The following is a 25,607-nucleotide window of genomic DNA, read 5'->3' as shown; positions in this document are numbered from 1 at the left end:
ATGTACAGCAGCTCGTATTAACAATTGTACAAACACCTCCCTGTGAAGCCAGTAGTTAAGTCAAGAGCCATTTGATTCTGCATTACTACATGAGACAAACTAGATATTTCGATTTGTAATGCCTGTATGGCACCGGCGGTTCTGTTTTCAATGTCCTCTATAACAGGTGATGTATTTACTATTGCCTTTTCCAATTCACTAACTCCAATTCAAGGGATAAACCATCTGGCAAAACTATGGAATCCTGAGGAATGATCTATAATGGGATTATGAACCCTCCTGGTTTGTTTGAGAAAAGTTTCACCCATCCGCTCTGTTCATGCAATCTGTCAATTATTGTTACACTGGGGACTACGGCTCCTAGTGGGCATGCTCCTTGCCAATTGGGAGGCAGTACTTTTCGAGCACATGTTCCGCATAACCAATACCAACCGCTTCCTTCTGGGACTTGGAGGCCAAAGTGATTTGATGTGTCCGTATGACTTAGTGCGGGCCTCCAACATGATCTGGTCCTGTTCCATCCTGGGAAACATCCTACAAAAGTTTTGTCATTTCGTCTAGCAGTGTAATCATCACACCCATCTTCTCCAGACTTAAGGGTGTAGGAGCTTAGAGAGTCATTATCTGGCCCATATAAGCATACAGTGGAATTTAGGTTATCTTTTGTGATGGTAACTTGTAACCTTCCTTCTTGTCTTTTTCCGGAGAGGCTTGGCCACCATGCATTGTCTGATGTCCTTTACCATATTGTGGATTGTTAAATAATGATACATTTATTGGCAGTGGCACTGCTATCAAGGGTAGGACTTAGCTTTGTCCAGAGCCTGGCATTTGGGTAGAAATCCAACAATCACTTTTGTGGAGTATTTGAGCTATATTCTGTGTTAAAATTAAATGGAGGTTCTGATCCCAAGATGGTATCTGGCACAATTGCTACCGTAATTGTTACAAACAAATCATAAAAATCAGTCATAACTTTTTCAATTTCCATTTAAGGGGAGACTCTTGTTCAACTGTCCATGAGGTTGGAGCCCTTTTCATCTTGGAATAATGAATCCACGGGCCTTTCCCTTGGACCTTGACAGCTGTATAAGTAGTCAGGAGCCCCTGGAATGGCCCCTTCCACTTCTCAGTTAGCGGCTCCAAATTCCACGACTTGATGTAGACCAAGTTTCCAGGTTGAAATGGATGGGCTGGTGTATCCAGTTCCAAGGGCCTGCTTGTCGTCACGTACTCGTGCAATTCCTGTACAGTCTTTCCCAAGGACATTAAGTAATTATTCAAGTCCATTTCCCCTTTAATGTGAATTGTTCCTGGTCTATGTGGGGCCTGGTAAGGCCTTCCATAAAGTAAGTTGCAAGGGCTCAAGCTGTTTCTACCACGAGGTTGTATTCTAATTCTTAACAGCGCTCAAGGTAGCGCTTGTATCCAAGTCATTGATGCTTCCTGACATATTTTCCCGATCTGCAATGTAAGTGTATAGTCCATTCTTTCTACTTTTCCACTTCATTGTGGCCTATAAGGGGTATGGAGACCTCATGTTATGGCTAAGTTTTTACTCAACTGTTTTATAACTTCAGCAACAAAATGTGGTCCTCTGCCTGAGGACATTCCTAAAGGGATACTGAACCTCGGGATAATTTCTTTCAACAAGATTTTAGTTACTTCTCTAGCTTAATTGGTGTGACAGGGAAAAGCTTCTGGCCATCCAGTAAAAGTATCAACTAGAAGAAGAATGTATCTATATCCCCCTTTTCTAGGCAGTTCTGTAAAATCAATTTGCCAGTAGTCTCCTGGGGAATTTCCTCCTTTTGTAACCCCCAATATTAATTTATTACTGGTATTTGGGTTATTTTTACAACAAATTTCACATTTTTCCATGATAGATCGGATAATTTCTGTCATTGCTCGGCTTATAACTATCTTTTGAAGATGTTTTACTAAATTTTCAGTTCCCCGATGTTCTTTATTTAGCAATGTTCTCATTTAGCAATTTCTCTCACTAATGAGGGTGGGATTATTATTTGCCCTGTGGGTGTGACAGCCCACCCATCTGTTTGTTTGTTCTTGTGCCTGTAAGGACTTTATTGTTAGCATCTTTACTATCATATTTAGGTGGTGTTTCTGGTAAAGTTATTTCTTTTTCTGGTAATAATGCCATGATGCCTGTTTCTGCAGCCTCTTTGGCAGCTTCATGTGCCAATTGATTACCTATTTCTGGTGGGTTTTTTCCTGTTCGGTGGGCTTTGCAATGCATTATTGCTACCGCCATTGGCTTTTGAATGCTCTGTAATAGTTCTTGTATTTGTGCAGCACGCTTGATTTCAGTTCCTTGTGCTGATAGTAGTCCTCTCTCTTTCCAGATGGCTCCATGGGCATGTACAACTCCAAAAGCATACTTAGACTCTGTCCAGATATTAACCTTTCTCCCTTCACTCAGTTCCAATGCTCGAGTTAAGGCTATTAGTTCTGCCTTTCGGGCTGATGTTTTGGGAGATAAGGCTCATGCCTCTACTATGCCATCTAAGGTCGTCACGGCGTATCCTGACAGTCTCTTCCCATCGCGAACTAAACCACCGCCGTCAGTATATAACTCCCAGACTGGATTTTCTAACAGAACGTCTTTAAGATCTGGATGGCTAGCATATATTTCCTCTACAGTTTGTAAGCAATCGTGTTCTGGTGAACTCTCCGCTCAATCAGTGGAGAGGAACACTGCAGGATTTGTAACTGAAGTGGTCTTGAGATCGATGTCATCTTGTTCTAGTAGTACCACTTGGTATTTCAGCATACGGCTGAGGGACAACCAATGCCCCCCTTTTTGTTCCGAAACTGCGACTACCGTATGTGGTACATACACAGTAATTTCCCGAGATTCCGCTGGAGTTAAGATGTCATCTACATATTGTAATACAGTTCCCTGTCCATTTTCTTTTCTCCAAATCTCTAATTCATTCACCAGCTGATTTCCAAAAATAGTTGGGCTATTCTTGAAGCCTTGTGGTAGAACCGTCCAAGTATATTGTGTCTTTCGCCCTGGTTCAGGATTTTCCCACTCAAAAGCAAAAAGCTTTGTTCACTGGTGAGGGTAGTTAGTAACGTACACAGGTTTGCAACAACTGGATGTATATCTTGTACTCTCTGATTTATTGCTCTAAGATCCTGGACTAAACGGTAATCTTTTCCGTTAGCTTTCTTTACTGGTGAGATAGGTGTATTATATTTTGGCTCACATTCTGTTAGCAAGTTATATTTTCAGAATTTTTGAACTATTGGTACCAAGCCAGTTCTCGCTTCTGATTTTAAAGGGTATTGTTTAATTCTTACCGGTGACGATCCTAGATTTAGATCAATTCTTACTGGTTCCGCTCTCTTAGACCTTCTTGGAACTTCTCCTGCCCAAACGATGGGGATCACTGCATCTTCTATTTCTCAAGGTATCTTGTCCCTTTTGGGATTTGTATCCTGTAACAACAAGGCTATGGCTTCGACATATTTAGATTCTGGGATTAAAATTTCAACTTCCCCATCCTTGAATCTGATTTCAGCTTCTACCTTTTCAAGTAAAGCTCTACCCAGAAAAGTTTTCAGAGAAGTTGGAAAATATAAAAACTGGTGAGTAACCCATTGTTTTCCAAGTTTAAATTTCAGGGATTTGAAAAATGGCCAGGTCTCACGAGTCCCTGTCGCACCAATGACATTTATGCTTTTGTTACTTAAATTTCCTTCTAGTGTATTTAAGACCGAATACGTAGCCCCGGTGTTGACTAAAAATTCTGTTTCCTCATCTCCCAGCTTTGCTTTAACCAGAGGTTCTGCTGGGAGAGGTTGCTCTGGTCCCCATCAGTCCTCTCCCCCTGCTTACTTCAAAGGCTTCTCTCAGCACAGCCACAAATACACTTGATTCCTCTTTCCTTTAACATCCCTCTTCCTTAACCCTTTCCTCTTCTTGACCACTGTAGCCAAACACACTACCTCATCCATTAACTTCCCTGGTCATTCAGGGACATGTTTAGAAAAATATGTTTATTGGTGCACATATCCCAGGTTTCCACAATAGTAACATTTTCTTCTAGTGTTCCTTCACATTCTCCTTCTCTTTTTCTAGGTCTTAGTTCAGACCCTGTACCTGATCATCTTTCTTCCTAATCCTTATCTCACTTGTAAACTCCTTGCAAAAGCAACTGCCAATAAATCAGCCTCTTGTTGCTTTGCTCCTCTTCTTTTTTTCTCTTTCTTTTTCTTTTTCTTTTTTTTTTTTTTGTTTCTGCTATCAGGGGCCATTTGACCCACAAGGACACTAATTGCAAGTGCATCATTAAAATTTTGTTAGCAGAGCTTGTCTGAGTCCCCCAAAATCACTGGGACGCTCATCAGGTCTCTGCCTGCATTCTTGCACTTTTAGTCCAGTTTACCAATTTACCCCTAGTTCTCCACATGCCCTAATGGCTTCTATGAAATTTCAGAGCCCTGTCTGAGAAACGGCTCAGTCTCCTACACCGTTACAGTCCCAGTTTCGATTTTTTTTTTTTCCCCCCTAGACTGTTGTGCTAGTTCTGCTCAGGGAAATTTAACATTCACCCTTCTCCTTTTCTTACAGGGACATCAGATCCCAGGTAGCAGCCACAGCCTCCTCCAAGGAAGCTATCCTTGAGATTTTTTTTCTTTTTTGGAGGAAGCTCTCCCCTCCAGGATCCACCTGTGACTCCTCCCAGCAACCATGAGAGGCTTTTAACCACCCTTTTAGGCACCTGAGATCCCGGGTAGCAGCCCCAGACTTCCCTAAGGCACCCACCCAAGATGATTTTTCTCCTTCGGAGGAAGCTCTTTCCTCCAGGGTCCACCTGAGGCTCCCCGGAGGCATCTCCCAGAGTCTTTTGGCCTTTTCTTATAGGGACCTCAGATCCCAGGTAGCAGCCCTGGATTCTCCAAGGCAGGTACACAAGATGATTTTTCTCTTTTGCAGGAAGCTCTCTCCTCCGGGATCAACCCAAGACTCCTCCCAGTTATCTCTCAGAGTCTTCCGACCTCTGCTTTTGGTACCGGAGATCGCAGCTACCTGCCTCAGACTCCTCCAAGTAAGTTACTCAAAATATTTTTTCTCCTTTAGATAAATCTCTCAACTCTGCCAGCCACCTGAGACTCCTCACAGGCATCTCCCAGAGTCTTTTGACCTCTGCTTTCAGGACCAGAGATCCCAGGTAGCAGCCCCAGACTCCTCCAAGTTACTCCAGGTATTTTTTTTCTCCTTTAGATACAGCTCAACTCTGGCAGCTGCCTGAGCCTCCTCCCAGTCATCTCCCAGAGGCTTTTGTCCTCTGCTTTACCTACCTAAGATCTCAGGTATCAGCCCCAGACTCCTCCAAGGAAGCTACCCTTGAGGTTTTTTTCTTTTTTGGAGGAACCTCTCCCCTCCGGGATCCACCTGTGACTCCCAGGCATCTCCCAGTCTTTTGACCTCTGCTTTCAGTATCGGAGATCACAGATCAGATTCAACAAGGGTGTAAAGAGGGTCCCGCCGGAGGGCATTTTGGAATCAGTCCTCCCAAGAGCAGCGGATCTGCAGTCAGGGACTCCCCCTTGGGTCGGGACGCCACCCGAGGTAACTCCTCAAGGTAGAGAGCCCTCAACTTTTAGGTGAGTGATACGCGCATTTTGAGTCATCATTTTAAATCTTAAGAGTTCTTAAGTCGGCTGTGTAGTATTAATTCCCCTTACATCACTGAGCCTGTGGTTTACAAAATGTTACTGGAGTTCTAACTAACTTTTTACGAAAGAATAAAGCTGAGCTTTAACACCTGTTGGATTTGACTGTGTGTGCCTCCATAACATCCCTTCGAGTGTAGGTTAAAGCTCTGCCAAGGAGCCCCGCTAGCTCGTGAGCCAAGACCCCCTTCCCGCTTTGAGAAAGGCGAATCCCATCTGACACCAGCAGGCCTGGGGCCGTGCCGGCCACCCCACTATCGAAAAACCCAAAACTCTGGTGGGGACACCAGCCACGACCCACGTATTAACAGACCGGGTCCGTCTCTTTCTTCCAGTGTCGCTGCCCGCAGCTGGAAGGAGAGAGGGAAAAATAAGCCGTGTTCCAGATTCCCCTCCCAACCATCCCAAGGCCCCCAAGTCTCGTTCAATCGCCCTTGGACCACGCGTTGCAGCTTCGTCGCCACCCAGGCGGAAGAGCAGTAGTGGGCAATAGTCCGCGGGCCGTCCCAGGCTGGGAAGTTTCCCAGTGCTGCCCTGAACCCGGGCCCCAGGGAGGCAGCAGGCTTCCCTAAGAGGAGGCTCTGTCCGGCATCTCGGCCCCTCTGTTCCCCTCAGAAGGGAGTCACCCACACCCCTAAGCCGTCTTGGCTTCCTCGGGGAGGTGGTCGTGATACGGGGGTAGGCCTTTCTGACCGTGGCAACACCTCTGGCGCAGCTGGCCCGAGCTCCACATCCTCCCTGGACTGGCCTTCTGCCTCCGGAGCCTCACGCCTCTTGTTGAGAGGCACCTGGGAAGGCGAGGAGGGGGTTCGCCTGCTGCCCCCAGCCTGGCCTCCTTTTTCTTTTTTCCTTTTTCCTTTTCCCTTTCCTTTCCCTTTCCTTTTCCCTTTTTCCCTTTCCTTTTCCCTTTTTTCCCTTTCCTTTTTCCCTTTCCTTTTTCCTTTCCTTCTTTCTTTCCTTTGCCTTTCCCTTTCCTTTTCCCTTTCAATTTCCCTTTCCTTTTTTCTTTCCTTTTCCCTTTCCCTTTCCTTTTCCCTTTCATTTCCCCTTCCTTTTCCCTTTTTTCCCTTTCCTTTTTCCCTTTCCTTTTTCCCTTTCCTTTTCCCCTTTCCTTTTCCCCTTTTTCCGTTTCCTTTCCCCCTTTCCTTTTCCCTTTCCCTTTCCTTTCCTTTTCTCTTTCCTTTTTCCTTTCCCTTTTCCTTTTTTCTTTCCTTTTCCCTTTTTTCCCTTTCCTTTTCCCTTTTTTCCCTTTCCTTTCCCTTTCCTTTTTCCTTTCCTTTTTCTTTCCTTTGCCTTTCCCTTTCCTTTTCCCTTTCCTTTCCCCTTCCTTTTCCCTTTTTTTCCGTTTCCTTTTCCCCTTTCCTTTTCCCTTTCCCTTTCCCCTTCCTTTTCCCTTTTTTCCGTTTCCTTTTCCCCTTTCCTTTTCCCTTTCCTTTTCCTTTCCTTTTCCCTTTTCCCTTTCCTTTTTCCTTTCCCTTTTCCTTTTTTCTTTCCTTTTCCCTTTTTCCCTTTCCCTTTCCCTTTCCCTTTTTTCCTTTTCCCTCTTTTCCTTTCCCTTTTTTCCTTTCCCCTTTTTTCCCTTTTTCCTTTCCCCCGGCGGCGGGAGGATCCAGGGCCCCCCGGCTCGCGGGTGCTTTCTGGCGCCCGTTGCCGCCTCGGGGAGGGCAGAGCACGGGTCCAGCAGCCAGAGGCTCTCAGAGTCCCTGGTGCGCCTTCCCCTTCCTGCTGCCTCCCGCAGCGCTGCCGGCGGGCTGAGCTGAGCTGAGCTGAGCTGAGCTGAGCTGAGCAGGTCGTCCCCTCGGTCCCACCTCACAGGGCTGGTCCCGCTCCTGCCAGCCCTTCCCAGGGCCAGGCTCTCGCACGCCCTGAGGCTGCGTGGGAGCTCTCTCCGGGTCGCCACGTCCCTGCTGGCGAGCGCAGAGGACGTGGCTTTCTGCTACCGTCGCCCGGCTCCTTCCCCCGGCCGAACTCCCCTCTGGAGCGGGCAGGGGCACGCCGCCCTTCCCCGCCAACTGCCGCCCCCGGCTCTCTTTGCCCGCTCTGGCCGCGGCGCTCCCCAGGCCGCTTCGGAAAGGGCTGGGGGTGGCGCGGCCCCTGGGCCGAGACCTGCCGCTCCGCTCCGCTCCGCTCCGCTGCGGGCCGGGCCGGCTCCGGGCAGCTCGCCTCGGCGACCGACTGCCAGTCGCAGTGACAGCCGGGCAGCGGCCCCAGGCTGCTCCAGGGAAGCTCCCGGAGACGAGGGCTCTCCTCTGGAGGAAGCTCTCTCCGCCGGGAGCCACCCGCCGCTCCGTCCGTCCGTCCGTCCGTCCTCGGGTCCCCCTTGTCCCGGCAGGCTGCGCTGGTGCCCGGGAAGGGCAGCGGGAGAGCCCCAGGGCTGGGCCGGGGCCGGGGCCGGGGCCGGGGCCGGCTCTGTCCTGGCGGCGACCCCCCTGTGGCGGGGGCACGGGAGGACCCCCTTTGGTCCGCCCCGGGACTGACTGACAGCGCTGCCCTCACAGCGGGGGGGGGACTGACTGACAGCGGCGTCACGCACAAAGCCCTGGGGAGCTGCCCCGGCGGGGGGGGGCGAGGCGGCAGACAAAAGGGGGTCCCTCGCCTCCCCTGCGACACACGGCCATGGGGGCTTCCTCCCCTGAACCGCTCCGCTCTGCCACAGATTGCCTCGGGGTGTGGGGGTGTGTGTGCGGTGGGGGGGACCAGGGGGGACACGGACACTGTGCATCTAGCGAGGTAGCTCTCTCTCTAGTGCAACTGTAATTGCCAACAAGCCGTAACAGCAACCATCGATCGGGGAGGAGCACCGGGTGTCTATACAGTATTTTCATACAAACTTATCCTCCCCAAGAAAGTCAATGGCTAATAAAGCAAAGCCAGCAGCAGGACAAGCAGCACCGGGGCAGAGGAGATCCCCCCTTTTGGGGAGGGAGCGGGTAAGTAGCACAAAAACATCCTGCGGGAGGAGGAAAAACGGAGAAGCCTTTCCCAGTTCCGACTTCCCTCACCCACGAGCTCTCCGGCCTGATCACGCTGACTTCAGCAGCTAGGAGCATCAAGGTCCACAGTCACCAGTGCCAGCAATACGGCACCGGTGCCACGAGCCCAGGTGACGCTGGAAGTGATGTCAGATACAGAACACCCTGTGGTAGGTTAGAAAGTCCTGGTTTAAATTTAGTCACTTAGCCAAGATCAGTCTGATCTGTTCTAGTCTTCCTGTTTAACGGTGCCTCACCTGGAGCACCACTGCTGATCCCTTCTGCTCTTCCTCATGGATGGTGCGTCCCTCTTGGCAGGAAAACGGACCGCTGACCCGATACAGAGCAACTGAGCGGTCAAAGCGAGGAGGGGATACCTCCTCAAAAGACCACCAAAGGCCAGCCAAGACCCCCGCGCGTGCAGAGAGGGCATCTGATGCGTCAGGGTTACGCAATGCTACACACACGCATCAGATAGTTTGAATATGTATTAGGTAGGAGTAGTTTAATAAATTAGATGCAATTGTTACTGTATAAAAGGGACACAACTGATGAATCTGGCCTGCTTGATTTGTGCAAAGTCCATGGAGCACCCTGCGCAGAATAAAACAGTATCTTTCCCGCCTGTGTGAGATTGTTCTCTTGCACACCGTGTACCGAATCCGCTTTTAGGACAACAGATGCAAGCATGTGGCTTTTTCCAGGGTTTATGGGATGCCAAGGGGAAGAGAGGGAAGAGCTTGCTTGTTTCTGCTTGTTCTTCTTTAAGTACCTTTCCCTTTCCTTTTAGCAGGCGGCCACTGCTTTAAAGAACAAGGTGCTTTCTCAAAGTTAAAAGAACGCCTATCTCAGTTAAAATAAAAACCATTTTTGTTTAGATTTCATTAACCCATGTTCTTTATCGTCTAAAATGATTTTCCAAAATGGATGCGCATCTTGCCCGTAATTCTGTAATGGCATTTTCCAGACTGAGACATCAAAATGTCTTTGTGTGTAGGTTGTAGCCTCAGCCAGCCCAGCTCTTGCAGGGTAAAGGCCCTTTCTTATGCAGCTGCATCTAAGATCAGGGAAGTGGGACATCCTCCTCCTCCTGACAGAACCAGTGCTAAAGAAGATCAGCTCATGGATATCTTCCCTGATTTATGGCTTGTTCTCCATCTGGTCAACTCGCTAGCCATTCCCTGGTCCTCACCGCTGTCCATCTCATTGTACAGCCCCCCAGCAGAAGGGACCGAACCCTGGTGCACTCAGCCTGTACCACGGTTTGTGGGACAGGACTGAGGAGAACGCCGTCAATGGAACCAGTTTCTCAACCCCATTTCTTCTTGGAGGGAAAGCATTCTTTCACTGCTGATGGGAGTCCGGGAATGAATACAGAGGCAGATAGGGTGGATAATCCATGCACCATGGTGGGAACAAGCCAAACAGACCCCATGTTGCATTATCATCTGACTCTTTTAGAACATCGCCTCATTCTGCCAGACACGTTACCCCGTCAGACAGCCACACGTTGCTACTGCTAAAGTAACAACCAGTAACACAGTGTTATGTGCTAGACCAGCATTGTGCGTGTAGGTGCTGACGGTGCCTCAGCTCAGGAGAGGGCTGAAGAATGATGGTTTATTGCAAATGCGCTAGCGTGATGGCAAAAAGCTGCCTGAGCATGCCCTAGGCACATCTGAAATCTTAACTCCCAGCCTCATCCCACTACCTATCAAAGGCATAAATAATTACACAACTTGTAGCAGAGTGGTAAAATCTAATCCAAAACATTTTCACCAATTTTGACCTTTTTAATGCTCTGAAGCATAGGGCAGCAGTCCATCCAAGACCAGAAACCTCTACTTCTTCCTTTCTTCTTGGAGGAAAGGAGTGTTTTCTGCCAGGGTAAGACTGATTAAAATAACATACAGAGCCAAGCTGATGCTTGTTTTATTAGAGTCTCATACAATGATTTTCAAATGTAAAATTCCCGATTTATGACACTCAAGGATCAACACCGTAAAGCTTGTCGCTCTTTTTTCCAAAACCTCTAGGTTGTGAAGAAAAAGACATTCTAACCCAACATCTTCATATGTTAATTTGAAAACGTAAACAAAGTAGAATTTCATTTTAAAGCATTTAATAGTAGAGACAAGCAACGTGTAAAGCTGAATTACAAAAGAAACAATACAACCCGACACTCATGCTACAAGTTTACCTTTCCACAACCATTAGTGCTTCCAGGTCAGTTCTTTCCAACAAAGAGATGCTGTAGTGGCGAGAAGATTATGCTGGGGAAACAACAACAACAAAAATCCCCCACATTGTACCTAAAGTACTTCTCTGAGAATTGTAACAACAAGGTAATTTCTGTCCACCAGAAAGACACAACCCCAGCACAAAATAATACAGAGGAAGACCGAAAAAGTAGAGGAAACATAGAGAACAACCTGTGCCATAACGGTCTAGTCTCAATAGTTAAGGGGACTAGCATACATTATGATTAACAAGGAGCTTTATTCCTTCCAAAACTAATCCACCTATCAAACAGTTACTGCCGACGTTCAACACGTGCTGTGCAGTGAACAGACCACTCTTGTGGCACACAGCTTTGACAGCTTTAGAGCACTCCTTTAGTCAGCAATGCCCAGCAACTGTTGGCGGGGCTACTTTCATTTTGGTTTAAAATGGTGTCTTTGGGAGTCAAAGTTACAAAGGCCACAGTTGCTAAGCGGGCAAATAAAGGCCATACTTGCCTTAAGGGGACTGCAGGTCCCTCCCAGGAAGGCCCCTCGAGAAGGGGGAGTGTGTAAAAGTCCTTTAGAAACCGGGCTGGAGGCAGCACTCCGCAGCTGATAAAAGCCACATCCTATGAGGGCTGTGACTGAGGTCAGTAACACCCCCCCAACCCCCCCCCCCCCCCCCCCCCCCCCCCCCCCCCCGTGAGGAGTTTTTTCCCCAAAGACAGCCCAGAAGAGGAACATTTCCTGGGAATGTTGCACCTTACCACAAGACAAAAGGACACCCCTGAATGCTCCTTTGCCTTGGCACACTTTTTTGTTTAACTACAGAAAAGGGGGACCCATTCTTCAAGAGAACGTAGAATCGCCTGAACTGCCAGAATCAGGCACAGGCTCGGACAGAGCCAGGACTGCATCTGCTCGTAGCTGCAGTAGTCGTACCTTCTCCAGAACCTGGACAGGCCTCTTCCTTCTGACTCCACGTTTCCTTTGTTTACCATTTGGTCCAGTTGCTGCAGGAGCTGCACCCTCAGCCTGACCGGTTCCTGTTCTTTGTTCAAGGTTAGATCCCAACAGGCGCCCCTGTCAGAAACAGCAGCAAGAACAAAAACACAAGCTCGCTCTCTCCACACTCCCTGCCCACCCAACGGCAGACCCTGAAACCGAGAGGTCGGTCCAGACTCTGACTGACATCACGCCTGGGAGCTTTCAAAGCAATCACAGTGCAGACTGGTTTGGAGGTAGGCTCCCATCTCACAGCCCAGCTCTGAAAGAGCTACGTAGCCCGGCTCTGTGGGTGGGAATCGCTTACAGCCAAAATCATTGCTGACCTGCCGCTCTATGGTGCTTCTAATTCCTAGTCTCACGTGCTGGAAAATACCAAACACCACTTCTAAAGGAAAACTATTACCAATGTCATCCTTGCAGCTTTTGACTTCATATGACCAATTCGAATGAAACAAGCCAGGAATTCCTTACTTACACAAACTCACCCGGTTAGAGCCCACAGTAAGGGATGCTGGACTAAACTCACGCTCATCTTCTTTGCAGGAATTCTGAAAGGAAAAGGAACCCAAGAACTTTCACACCATGTAAAATTCTATTCTACAGGAGATCTTTGTTTCTTTGCTTGCTTGCTTGAAGAACTAAAAGGCAAGGTCTGCTCTCTTGTTCTGTGACTTTATTTTCTTGCCTGCTGCTACGAGGACTTTCTTCACCAATAGCTTTCTGCCCCTCCCTCCTCAGGACATTCCCAGGCCTAACATAAAGCTGGAATTCATTGACTAGGCTTTAATATAGCAGATAGTGAAAGAGGAACACCAGCTATGGCACCGACAGAGGTTTTAAAAAACATCGACAGAGGTGCTGTGGGAAATAACAGCCGCTGGACAATACAGGCCCCTAGGCATCAGCCCTGCTAAGACACACTCATAGGAAGCAGAGTAACAGGGCAGGGACAAAAGTGAAAAGTGCCAGAAGCAAGAGGTGAGCCAGGAATACCCATTCGCAAGGCTATCAGCAATACAAAGGACCACAAACAACAAAACCACCCTGGAAGCTTCTTTAGGAGAAAGTGAAACAACTTTGTCACAGAGATAAGAGAAGAGAAGAATAGATCCCTCCCTGATGGTGCTTCTCTTGCACTAAGCTCAGGTTCACGTGAAATTCCAAACTTTAGATGGCCAGAGATCTTGGCAGTTTAGTCTCAGAGCATTAACTAAGGTAGGAAAATTATCTGCAGTGACAGGCTGAGCGTCTCCCAGTTCCTTCTTCCTTGGACTTCTACTCGTGCTCTTGGTAAGCAGAAAGATGCACAGGCTCAACTCCAGTCATCCTGACCAGACAGCCTCCTGTCAAAATCGCAGGCCTGGAAGGCATTTGGATGAGAGCTGAAAAGGCAATCTATTCAACAGCCATGCGACTGTGGCACTTCCATGCTCCTCCTTCTGAATTGAGTGCCGATGCTGTAAAGTCAGTCCTACGTGTATACTAAGCAGACAGATTTCCTTCATGTTTTAACAAGAGCCTTCCCTTTTCGAGATGCACTCTAAAACACCAGCTGGATTTGGATCCAAAGTCATACACTGCTCATAAACTGAACAAGAGCCCTGGAGGAATGACCAGAAGAATCCTGAGAAAGCACAGGCGCTACTGAGATTTTTTTTTCCTAAACCTGATCTTTCTTCTCATCCTGAATACCAAAAGAAAACAAATGGAAAGCAAACCAAATGGAAGGCATGTCACAGAAGCACCTGGCTCTGATCTCCTAAAAAAGCACACGAGGGAGAGGTCATCTGCTCAGGATTCCATGCGGTGCTCCTGACATCTGGTCTGGTATTCATAAAGACACCAGTTTGTGTCTGGAGCTCCCTCTCAGTGTAACAGTGCCCTGACTAGTGCAAATTGCAGGTACGAGTCATGGTGGCACAGGCATCTCTTCTGGAGAAGGTTCTTCTCACCTGAACTGGTATTTGCCGACTTGATGATTCACTCATCATAGTTCCTGATTACCTGGAAAGAGCTCAGGACATGTCCTCCCACATCAGTTAACACACTAGGAGGTTACGGTGATGTCCACCACCTACCACATCATTTCTCAGGGTCCAACATGCTAACCCGGAGCTCCAGCTTCCAAGGACCCTCATGTTTGGGAAATTCAGCCACTGTACAAGGAGCGGAGGCATTCTGGGGACAGCGATTATAGCAAAGAGGGGAATTAAAAAAAGCATCTTTCAGAGGATGACCTTATCCCACCAAGAGAGCGTTTGGAGCACCTGAGGAAAGAAGCCAGAAAGGGCATGTGTAGAGAGACCTGTCATTAATCCTGCAAAGGTGAGCTGAGGGGAAAAAAAGGGATACAGGTTTTAGACACAAATCAGCCTACTTGTTTTAGAGAAGTTCTTCTGTACTGAAGGCTCCTGAGGAGTTACCAGGCAGTGTCCTTCCTATCTTGGAAATCCAACAAACCTGCCAAAAACCCCGCTTCTGAAAGAAAGTTTTGGGCTTACAACAAGGTGAGGGCTGTTTCAATACAGGAGTTTACCTGTGCAGGCTGAAGGTAACCATGCAACTAGCAGCACCTGAAATTGCAGGCCACTGTACATGCAGGGGATCCCTGCAGAGCAATTATGCTGAGACTGGCCCTTTGAAACCAGGCCTACAGCAGCAAGCAGGCAGCATGCCCTGGCCAGCAGGCAGCAAGCCCACAGATGATATTTGTGTAAAGGCTCAGCCAGTTGTGGAGAGGTCCAAAAGGTTTCTGAAATGAGGGCAGCACGTCATCATGCAGAAGCACGCAGAAACCTGGGCATCTGATGCAACTGTTCACCTCCCAAGGAACAGTGGGAGAAGAAGCTGTTCCTTTTATACTACCAGGCAACTTCCTTTGTGGACAACCCCAAGAGGAATAAGTTTGCCTCCTCAGAAAAGACTCTCTCCAAAGAGCTGGAGAGGGAAGGCGGCCAGGAAGGCAATAGCACGGCAGGGGTTTGAACTACATGCAGAATGGCTATCAGGATCCAGAAAATGGATGAAATGCACTGGGAGGATGGGCAACAGCCAGGACGAGGAGAACAGGGGGGTGAGGGAAGACCCTCTTACCTAAAGGGTGTGCCTAACAGCAGCTCTGTCAGAGCAGCCTTTTAGCTTGTGGGCTACAAGAGAAAGCATCTTGCCCTCCTGACAAAGTCTCTGGAGAACAGTAGGTTTAGAAAGCAACTGCCAATCCCTCTGGAACAATCCTGTCGTAAATCTGCCTTCTGATGACATAGCGAGAAAAAAACATGACACTGTGTCAAGAAGAGGGAGATGCCTGCAAGGCCATCTGCACAGAGAAAGGACACTGCTGAGGAGTGGCAAGTACTCGCACCGAAGCCAGTGTCAAGGTGTCAGCACCCACTGTTGGCCCTTCACGGAGTTCTGCACAAAGGAGCATGTGAGGTAAAAGAGGACTGGAGTCTCTTGAGGACAAGGCAGGGCAACCTTCAGGTTCAGCTCCGAGAGGCTGAGTTCAACCCTAGAGCTTGTAGCTTCACAGTCAGAAAAGCCTCTGTTGGGTCCCGGTAAAACTCATCCCGTGGCTAAGTTTGATGAGCAGGAATCACAAAGGTCTCCATGCAGGTGATGCAGGTGAAAAGGGAAAAAAAGTTACCTGAAGGCATTTTTATGCTTGCCACTTGAAGAACCTAGGACTAAACAGATGCTATTGTCTCTTTCTGAATATTCTGTAGCTTACCGTTTCAAATCCATGCTTTGCTTTACTCGTATGGCAAACACGCTCGGCTCCAGTTCTAAAAATAAGTCAAACGGGTAAGAACTGAGTTTACCAAAAGTCACAAAAAGGAAGCAAGCTTGTAAATGGCTGCTCAAGTATTTCATTAGAAAGCAGGGTTTTAGTACCTCCCTCTAAGCCAACAAGACAGATACCCTTCATCTGTATTTGTACTCATGTTTCAAAGCCTCATTTAAAAAATGACAATAGGCACTCACTCCAGTATTAGGCTTTCTGCTTTTCTAGTAAGCCCAACAAGCAGTTGAAGAGAAAAACAGCGTGACGTGACAGGGAAAGGGGCATGAGCAGCAAGGTGAGAAAGCTTGCAAAGCCTACAAGATTACTGACACAAGGAGAAGGGCAGGTAGCAAAGAACCATAGAAAGATCTTACAAGACTTGGCCGCGGAGCAATAAAATGGCAGAGAGGTACAAAGTGGTGCACGTGGGGAAAAACAGTCCTGGCTTCACACACAAAGGCTCTAGAGCTTCTCAGCTGAACGCTTTAAACAAAACTGCAAAACACCGTCAGCAAAACCAGCCTCTTTTCCCACTGAAGCACGAAATCCACGCACGGCAGTGAAACAGGAGCGCTTTTTACAGCTCCCATTACTCGATGCTCAGCCCGTGCAAGCGCAGTAGCCACTCGGAAGCGACCGCTTTCACGGTCAGTGAAAGAAAGCAGGAAAAGAGCAGCCCCCGCCCTCGGAATTTAGGGTCTCCTAGGAACTCACGGCTACCGGCAGGCACCACACTGCAGGCTGTAGCTTCAACACGCTCACCTGCCGATTCTAAGTCCGTACACACGCCTGCCTGCACGAAGAAACCTGGCTTCAGGCAACCGACAGGTACCTGCTTTCGAGGACGTCCTCCTTTCTCCCAGCCTAGGGAAGGAAGCAGGAGAGCCAACGGGACGCGACTGCTCTGGAAACGCCGCTGCCGACCTCCCTGAAGCTTGACAGGCCTCTTGCCCCGGGGGCTGCCAAGAACGCCCGGGCAGGACTGCGTCGCAGCCCGCCACCGACGCCAGGCTGTGAGGGACACCCCCGGCGGCTGCGGGTCCCTGCGGGGACAGCCGGCAGAAACTCCTTTCTCTCCACAGCCGCACGTCTCCGCGGTGCCCGCCGGCCTCCGCCGGACAGCCACCAGCGGCAGGCAGTCCCCTGCTGCCCCCGCAGCCCCGGGGGCGGCAGGGAGGGGCCGGGGCTGGCCGGGCCTGCGGGGGGAAGGCCGGGACCCGGCGCCCCGGCCTGCCGCGAGGGGAGATGCCGCCACCGCCGCCGCCTCAGCCCCGCTGCCGGCCTGCGAGGCCCCCGGGCAGCCCCGGCGCTGGCGCCCGCCGGGCAGCCCACCGCTCCACGGACGGGGAGGAGCCCCCGCCACGGCCACCGGCCCCGCCGCGCCCGCCGCCCGCCCTTGCCTCAGGCGGGGCCGGGCCGGGGCTGCGGCCGGAGCGGAGCCGAGGGCAGCCGAGCCCAGACGAGATGAGCCGAACCGAGCCGAGCGGAGCCGAGCCCAAACGAGAGGAGCCGAACGGAGCCGAAGGGAGCCGAGCCCAGACGAGATGAGCCGAACCGAGCTGAGCGGAGCCGAGCCCAAACGAGAGGAGCCGAACGGAGCCGAAGGGAGCCGAGCCCAAACGAGAGGAGCCGAACGGAGCCGAAGGGAGCCGAGCCCAAACGAGAGGAGCCGAACGGAGCCGAGGGGAGCCGAGCCCAAACGAGATGAGCCGAACCGAGCCGAGGGGAGCCGAGCCCAGACGAGAGGAGCCGAACGGAGCCGAGGGGATGAGCCCAGACGAGAGGAGCCGAACCGAGCCGAAGGGAGCCGAGCCCAGATGAGATGAGCCGAACGGAGCCGAAGGGAGCCGAGCCCAGACGAGAGGAGCCGAAGGGAGCCGAGCGGAGCCGAGCCCAAACGAGATGAGCCGAACCGAGCCGAGCGGAGCCGAGCCCAAACGAGAGGAGCCGAACCGAGCCGAGGGGAGCCGAGCCCAGACGAAACGACAAGAGCCGAACGGAAAGGAGCGGAGCCGAGCCCAGACGAAATAAGCCGAGCCCAGCCGAAGGGAGCCGACCCCGGCCCGGGCGCCCCCTCCCTCTGCTCCAGCTCCCCACGCTGCTCTGCACTGGCTGCTGCTGCTGCGCTGCGGAGGCGGCTGCATTTTGGGGCTTGGAGCGCTTTGGGTTCCAGCGTGAGCCCGAAGCATCAGAGGAGTTGGCCTGTACCTCGTGGCAGGTCTTGCAGCTGCTTTCGGGGGGTCTGGGCTCTGCCCAGGCCTCTCAAGTCAACGTTGACTCTGGTGCCTAATGACAGTATGCTGGCAGTGGCCCTGGTAGCTCAGCCCTTTCTCTCCCCAGTTGCGATGATGTCAGCAAAAAAGGACTGTTGTGGTTTCAGCCCAGGCGGCGACCAAGCACTACGAGGCTGCTCGCTCACTCCCCCGCCGCCACCATCTTTGTCCAGAAACAGGACCGAAGCCTCTCCCCGAGAGTAACGTCCCGACGGTGCTCCGCGAAATCTAGAGTCCCCTCGGACGCTGGCGGCAGCAAGCTAGGAAAATCCGAGTGCCAAAGCCCACGGAGTTTCTGCTCTCAGCTCCAGGAAAGAGTCCTGTTCATCCGTAAGAGGGAAGCCAGCGTCACCCTTGCAGGGCGGGAAACAAGGCTTATCCGATCGAGGCCGGAGCGCCGCGTGAAGCCAGAGCGCAAAGCTGGACAGAACCGGGGGGGCAGGGGGGAAAGCCCGGCCCGGCCCCTTGGGAGCCCCGAGGGCCCCCGGGGAGCGCAAAGCCGGGCAGCTGCCCTTCCTCACGCTCCCGGCCAGCTCCTCCCTGGAAAAGCGGGCACCGGCCTCCTCAGCCATCCCGGGGGCCCGGCCGGGAAGACCCCCGCCAGGGACAGCCCCGGGCGGTGCTGCCCAGAGCCCACCCAGCCCCGCCGTCCTCCCCTCCGCGGCACCCACCCCTTCTCCCCCGTGGGTTTGTCCCCGCGGCAGCTGCAGCAGGATCGCGCCGCTTTCCATCCCCAGCGTGCGGGGCAGGGCTGCCCAAACGGAGCCCGAGGGGTCGCGGCCCGCGGGCCGAGACCAGCGGAGAGCCGCCAGGGAAACCGCCGCCTCCGTCCATCGCACGGACGGGAGCCGCAGCAGCCGGAGAACGCTCCCGAGTCGTGCCGCTCCCAGGGCAAGCCCAGGCACCGCTTCACGCGTGGGACGTGCCGTCCCGAGAGCGGGGCTAGCCCAGGGGCGGCGGGGACAGGCTGGCCAGCAGCGCCGAGCCCGAGGCAAAGTCTGCCGTGGGTGCAGCCGAGGGCTGGCGCGGCCTGAGTCCTGGCTGGCCCTCGGCGCCGCTGCGGAGCGCCGGAGCCACGAGAACCGGCTCGGTCCCTTCGCGTCGGTGTCCTTGCCACCGGCTCGGTCCCTTCGCGTCGGTGTCCTTGGAACCGGCTCGGTCCCTTTCTGTCGGTGACCTTGGAACCGGCTCGGTCCCTTCGCGTCGGTGTCCTTGGAACCGGCTCGGTCCCTTCGCGTCGGTGTCCTTGCCACCGGCTCGGTCCCTTCGCGTCGGTGTCCTTGCCACCGGGGCAATCGCTGCCAGAGACGCGGGGCCCCCCGGGCCGCTCCCCGGCCCCTGGCAGTGTCCCTCTCCATCTGCCCGCCCGCCCCTGCCGTGGGCAGGAGGTCTCCGCGCCCGCGCTCCCCCGGACGAGGAGCTGCAGCGCCCGGTGCGCGGTGCCGAGGGGCCGGCTCCTGCCCACCATCACCTGCGGCTGGAGGAGCCGCACGGCGCCCGCAGGCAGCGCTGCCCGCCCTGCCCGCCCATGCCGCTGCGCCCGACCGCCTCCGCTCGGCTCGGCTCGGTACGGCTCGGCAAAGCTCGGCTCGGCTTCGGCTCGGTACGGCTCGGCAAAGCTCCGCTCGCCTTCGGCTCGGTACGGCTCGGCAAAGCTCCGCTCGGCTTCGGCACTTTTTTAGGTAGCTCCGGGTTTTCAGGTAGCTCAGCCCTGGGCTCCCAGACCTCGCCTGGGCTATGCTGTAGTTGGGCCTGTCTCCAGCCCTGTCTCTGGCCCCGTCTTCTGGGTGGACCTTGGACCCATGTTGTAGCCCTGCCTCCTGCTGCTCCGACTGGGTGGGCCCTGGACCTGGTTCATCCCCTGGCTGTGTCTGGGGCTGTCGATGGACCCCATTACCAGCACCCAGCCCTGCTGAGACCCTGTGGGACTGTGCCCTGATGGGTGAGGGCACAGCCCCGGTTCCCCTCACTGGCTTCCTCTCTGTTCTTTGTGAAGTTCAAACCCCTCGTCTTGTTTTTCCTCACCATACGTCCCGATTCTCGGTTTTTCCTGCACCCTACCTTTCTTCTATATTCTCCCCAGGGTATACTTCCAGCTGCTTTGGGGTTTTTTTCAGGTTTGAATTCTCTTTTTACGACACCTTATCCTCCCATTTTTCCCCATTCATGTCCAGCTGTCTTTTAAACCCCTTCTCAAAGCCCCACTTATTGACTTTATCCTTTGCCAGGCCCAGCTGCTTTTCATTCTGAGGGTTGTTCTCCATGAGGCCTTTTGAGTTTAGGCTATAAAATCCAAAGACAAGAAAGCATCTTGCCACACTTGGTCATCTCTTACATAGTCCGCCCTAACCATGGCCTGAAAATTTTCATCTTCTAATTAATTTTTTATGTTCCTGGAAAAAAACCCACTGCTACCTTCTGGAATTTCTTCACCTGCAATTAATTTTCTGTGATGTGTCACTGGACCTAAAAACAGAGAGGCTGCCATTGATCTGATCTGTCTTACTGTTAAGAAATACTTGCTCCCAGTATGAAAAGAAGTATCTCTGCTCCTGATTTCTGACTCAAGACATTTCGTAGCCCACATGCTGCTCACCAAAGACGCATCAATCATCACACATCAGGCAGGAGTGACCTCCGCGGGTAGTTACGAATTCCCACACTGAGATATCGCTACGTGGTGTGAGGCGTATGGCTTGACCTGAAGATCTCTCCCACTCACAAAGCATGCCGGTCCTCCACGCATTTAGACCTACTGCTCTCATAAAATGCAGCATCTTGTGCCCTATCAGCATCATGTTGAAACTAGGCACGGTTATAGAAATGCTAACTTTATACTGTTTTGTTAAAGTTAAGATTAAATAAAGGGCTAAAGGACTTAGATACAATAGTTTAAAAGGATAAATGCCAACCTCATGTTTAGTAGCTGTCTTAAGAAGGGACAGGCAACTTCCCCCTTAGCCCAGATATTACTCCGCCATTAAGAGAAGGAGCAATGTCACTTATTATCCCTTGTCGAAGCAGTCTCCTGGAGGAGCAACCTGAATGTTTTGCTCTGCTAGGATTAGGCTTGCCCGAGTAAGCACAACTGCACGTACTCCACGTGCCACTCAGAAAGGAGCTGTGATGAAGGACAGAGCCTACACACCACATGAACACATTCACATACATAAACATACCCTGGGCTTTAGATTAAATGGAAACAGAGGGTTGAAGGATTCTTCTAGGGACTTCACTCTTCTTCCTGCCTAGCTAATTCATTTCTGTTGCAAGTTTAAGCTTGATTTCCTAAACTCAGTTGACAAGGGACTTTCTCAGAAAAAATGCCAACTAGGCAATACGTTATCAATTGTGCCTTATTCTCTAAGGGAAATACAAAAGCTGAGCTCCTCTCGCACGTCCAGCACTTCATAAAACAATCCACCCTACAGCTTAATTGACGCCTTACTAGACATAATGCCTTATGACTCAGCTACCTTAATGAAAATAACTATATATGCATATGTCCTTGTACATCTTAAAACTCAGCGTGTTTCCTATGTCACAGATACAATTATGCATACAGTACACCGCATAAGCCTAACTGGAAATGGAGTGAAGATTGAGGTAAAATGACTGGATCCCATGGAAAAATTGAGGAAACCGATACTTCTCAAAGCCTTTGTATGCATTTGTGGCTTGAAACACCTCAGCTTTCTCTTAGGTGGCAAGGGATGCTGTCTCAACTTTATCAGGTGTTCTACATGGTATGGAGGAAGTACAAGAACAGATACTCCAAATATGGATGAATTCAGCATTTTTTAAATTTTATTTAATCAGTAATCAGGCAAACTTAATCTGACACCAAAACCCACATCTTGTCACACTTACTTTTGAAATACAGCGTACCCAAAGGAGGGAGGAAATTGTTTTAGTGTGATTTATAACAGTAACGAAGAGTTATATTCTTTTTGGTAATGACACTGTGCAACACATTTTCTGTTTGGGGAGTAAGCTTCTGAAGTATTTTAATCTGCCTCATCTACCGTTACAGATTTCAGCAAAACTGCACAATCCTCACAAGAATTAGGACTGTATATAAATCCAGTAATAACCCACAATCATCTCTCCATTTTGGTTGTATTTATGCTGGAGATGCTAGGCTTCTTCAAACTTCCACCAACCAGTGGAAATTTGCCAAATATATAACCCAGTGGGCCATTTAAAGGGATTTTGCTGTGAATTATGACTGCTACATTTGTGGGCAGCTTTCAGTACCAGAGACTGGAAAGGGAGAGGCAGAGTGTGAAGAGCAGGGAGCGCAGCTTTCACCCTGAGACCTTCCACGTATTTGTTCATGATCTACAGAAAATGGATGAGCTGGACGGCATAAGCTCTCTGTGCACAGATGGAACGGCACTACTTAAAACCAGTCCTTGCTTTGGCAACTGGGGGAGACGTCGATCCTGGCTCTTAAGCTGGCAGAGGCTGCCTGAAGCCTTGTTTAAGCTGGTGTCTGTACAATCAAGCCATTGTGGTTTACCTAGGTAGTGCGTGGCAGCTGAGCTGCAGCAACAGACTGTGCACGCTCTTTGCCCATGAGATGAAATGCATTAGCTTTAACTTCTTGCATCCAGACTACTTGCCAGATGGATTCCTAACAAAGAGCAGAACCGAACTGCTGAATTACTTTACATATGCTTGGAAAGCCTGGGAAAAAATAAACACGAAAGAAGTAACTAATGGGAACTGAGAGATGCATTTCTGAGTGCAACAGACTCCATCTTTATTTCAAAATATCTCTGTACATTACAATTCTATTTAAAAAAAAAGAAGTCAAAAGTCAAAGCAGTTTCCCACGCTAAGTGAAATATCAGGTCTAATTTTTCAGATAATCAAAAAGAGAGGCTGTGTTTTCACTCAGCAGATCTCATGGCCTGTTCCTATCTGAGCATACTGCTCAATAGCAACATAGAACGTGTTAAATTAAAGCTCTTATTGTGCTCATCACCATGAAGCAGGATTTTTTGAAGAACCACTGTTAGAAGCAAACTGATCTTCCTTGCAAAGTCAGGTTGTCCCTTCTTCAGGTGGAGTTTGCTCTCAGGCAACCTGGCCATCCTGGGAACAACACCAGGTCAGCCTCCTACCTGCTGGTCCCCTCTTCTCTGACAAGAAGAAGCCATCCTGTGTATAACTAAGAACCCGACGATTTCCTTCCCATGGGTTGCACACTAAAATATCAAAGAACTCTGATGGTGGTCTTAGCCCATAGCTGAAACATTAGGAAGTTCATTTCTGGAAATTCAAACACATTCTTTAGCTTGCGTAACATTTATATCAAAACAAAAGGACACTCAAGGCAGGCAAAGCTAAGAATGTGAGCAAGAAGTGGACCATCTGTGGGCTGGTGTGTGGCCGCCTCTGTGGCTGCTAACACTCAATTCCAGCTGGACCTGTCAGCTCCTTCCTTGTAAGCATGCTGTCAGTGCAAATTGACAGGAGTCCCTGGGATTCAAGCCTCAGAATGTATTCCCTTATGCAACGCTAATTGTTCACAACAGGACAGATATCGCAGGAGAAGATGTTTGACTAATTGCATATCAAATTGCACCCAAGCCAAAAACCCGTCGCAGAGGAGGCAGTATGTAATTTCAGATAGGGTGAAATGGGATCACGTCTATGCATGAGCTCAGCCACATAGGTTCTGCTTAAATTCTCACCGTAAATACTCAGCAGAATTTGCAAGGCCATAAGGCAGTGCTCTGCGTGAATGTGAATTGCATCCATAGCATGTAGGGGACTGTGTCTTGTATAATTCATGGGAATAGCCACACGGGGTCATACCAAAGGTTCGTTCAGCTCGGCGTCCTGTCTCTGAATCTGAACAGTGAAAGATGTGTAGGAAAAAAGCATAAGAAATGCAATAAGCATAGCATGCTCCTTCCCCTGCTGTACCCTCTATACCGACAGTCACTAGTTCAGGGATTTCTGGAGGCTGTTCCTGCTTCCTAGAGCTTAATGGCCCACGAGAGACCTTCCTTCCCTGATTCTGTCTAATTGCTTCTTCAACCCATTCATACTTGTGCTATCCAAAACATCCTATGGCAAGGAGGTGCACAATTTAATTACGTATTGTGTGCAGATGTTCTTCTTTTCCTTTATTGTGATTAATAATTTCATGTGTTGCCTGCTAATTCCCGTGTATAAGAAAGAGCAAACAATCTTTCCTTACTCATTTTTGCCGTTTTCACTTCCTCCCGTAGATTGCTGTATATTATTTGGAGAAAATGAAAACTCAAACTGACTCATCTCAGATATTAAGGTGATAAGAGATCACACCTATTTGTTAACTTCCAGCTGTATCTTCATAGTGGGTCTGTTCTGAATTCCAGGTACAAGAAATGGTCTCTCTGTAGTATTCAGGCTTTGAATACAAATTACAGCATGAACCTGCCTCCAGCGTTATTATCCATTGGGCTACTGGGATTTAGAAACTCTTTGTGTCTTGTCTGGTTACTATGGCCATTCTCAAAGTCTGTTATTTCTATGCTTTGTACCAGATATGTAAGTATAAGGCTATGCTTTGGGTTGCCCTCAAAGGTATACAGCATTTCAACGAAAATCTCTCCATGTTCAGACACAGAGGTTTCAACAGACCCCCAGATGCAAAGACCAAAAAGAACCCCAAAACCATGGAAGAAAATCAACCCTGCCCCCCCCTTTCTCCTTGTCTTCACATGTAATATTGTGCAAAATGCTGCTATGAAGGTCTCCCTCTGCAACTGCTCCACCCGTCACTGGATTCTCCATCTTATTCAAAGTCTCACATATATCTAGTCTCATTTTATCCCATGTACCCGTCTCCTAATAGTGTACCAGATGCATCCTTCTGATTGCTTGTCATGGGCAACAGTCATTTTTTCTTTCTCAAGGGAAAGCTGTATTCATACATCAATTCTCCACCTTCATGCCAGAGACTCTCTCCCTTAATTCTTGTTTTCGAAGCCCCTCATACAAAATGCACAATGGGCAGGGAATGCCAGAGAATCACAGCACCTGTGTTTTGTATTCAGCCAGCACTAGCTTGAGTGGATGTGCAAAAGCACAAGCCTAGACTTTTGAGGTCCCCAGCCCTCAGCACCCTCATAGCTCTGTTTCTGCTACATACTTTTTTCCCCTTGCCATGTCTGACTATCACTGTTAAGTTCTTAAAGGCAGGAAAGGAGTGATATTTACAGTGCTTTGTTTCCTGTTGCCAGTGTCTGCGACAATTAACATGAAAATGCACCCTGTCAGTGGTTCACTTCAAGTGTGGAGCATTGCTGTTCCTGTCAAGGGGAAAGAACCTAGTGCAGTTCCAAAGAGCTTGGGTTTTTTAAGCCCCTTTTTAAAATTGCATTTCCATAGACAGCAGAATATTTAGTTCAGTTATTCTGTGCAAACTGAATCAAACCTTCCTGTTGTTGCTCTCTGTGATCAATAAGAGGTGCATCATTTGAGAGGAGTAGTTATAGTGCCCAGTGTGGAAGTTTGGTTTATACCATCGGTGTGAGCGAGGGGGTTCTGAAGAAACTACCAGACAATCGGTATGCAAGGATGACAGCCACAGGGGACAACAAGCTGCAGGTGACCATGGCTGCATAAGGAGCTTTAGCCCTTCTTG

This window comes from Haliaeetus albicilla, chromosome 31 (assembly GCF_947461875.1).
Source record: "Haliaeetus albicilla chromosome 31, bHalAlb1.1, whole genome shotgun sequence".
NCBI classification, from domain to species: domain Eukaryota; kingdom Metazoa; phylum Chordata; class Aves; order Accipitriformes; family Accipitridae; genus Haliaeetus; species Haliaeetus albicilla.
This window is presented reverse-complemented; position numbering follows the sequence as displayed.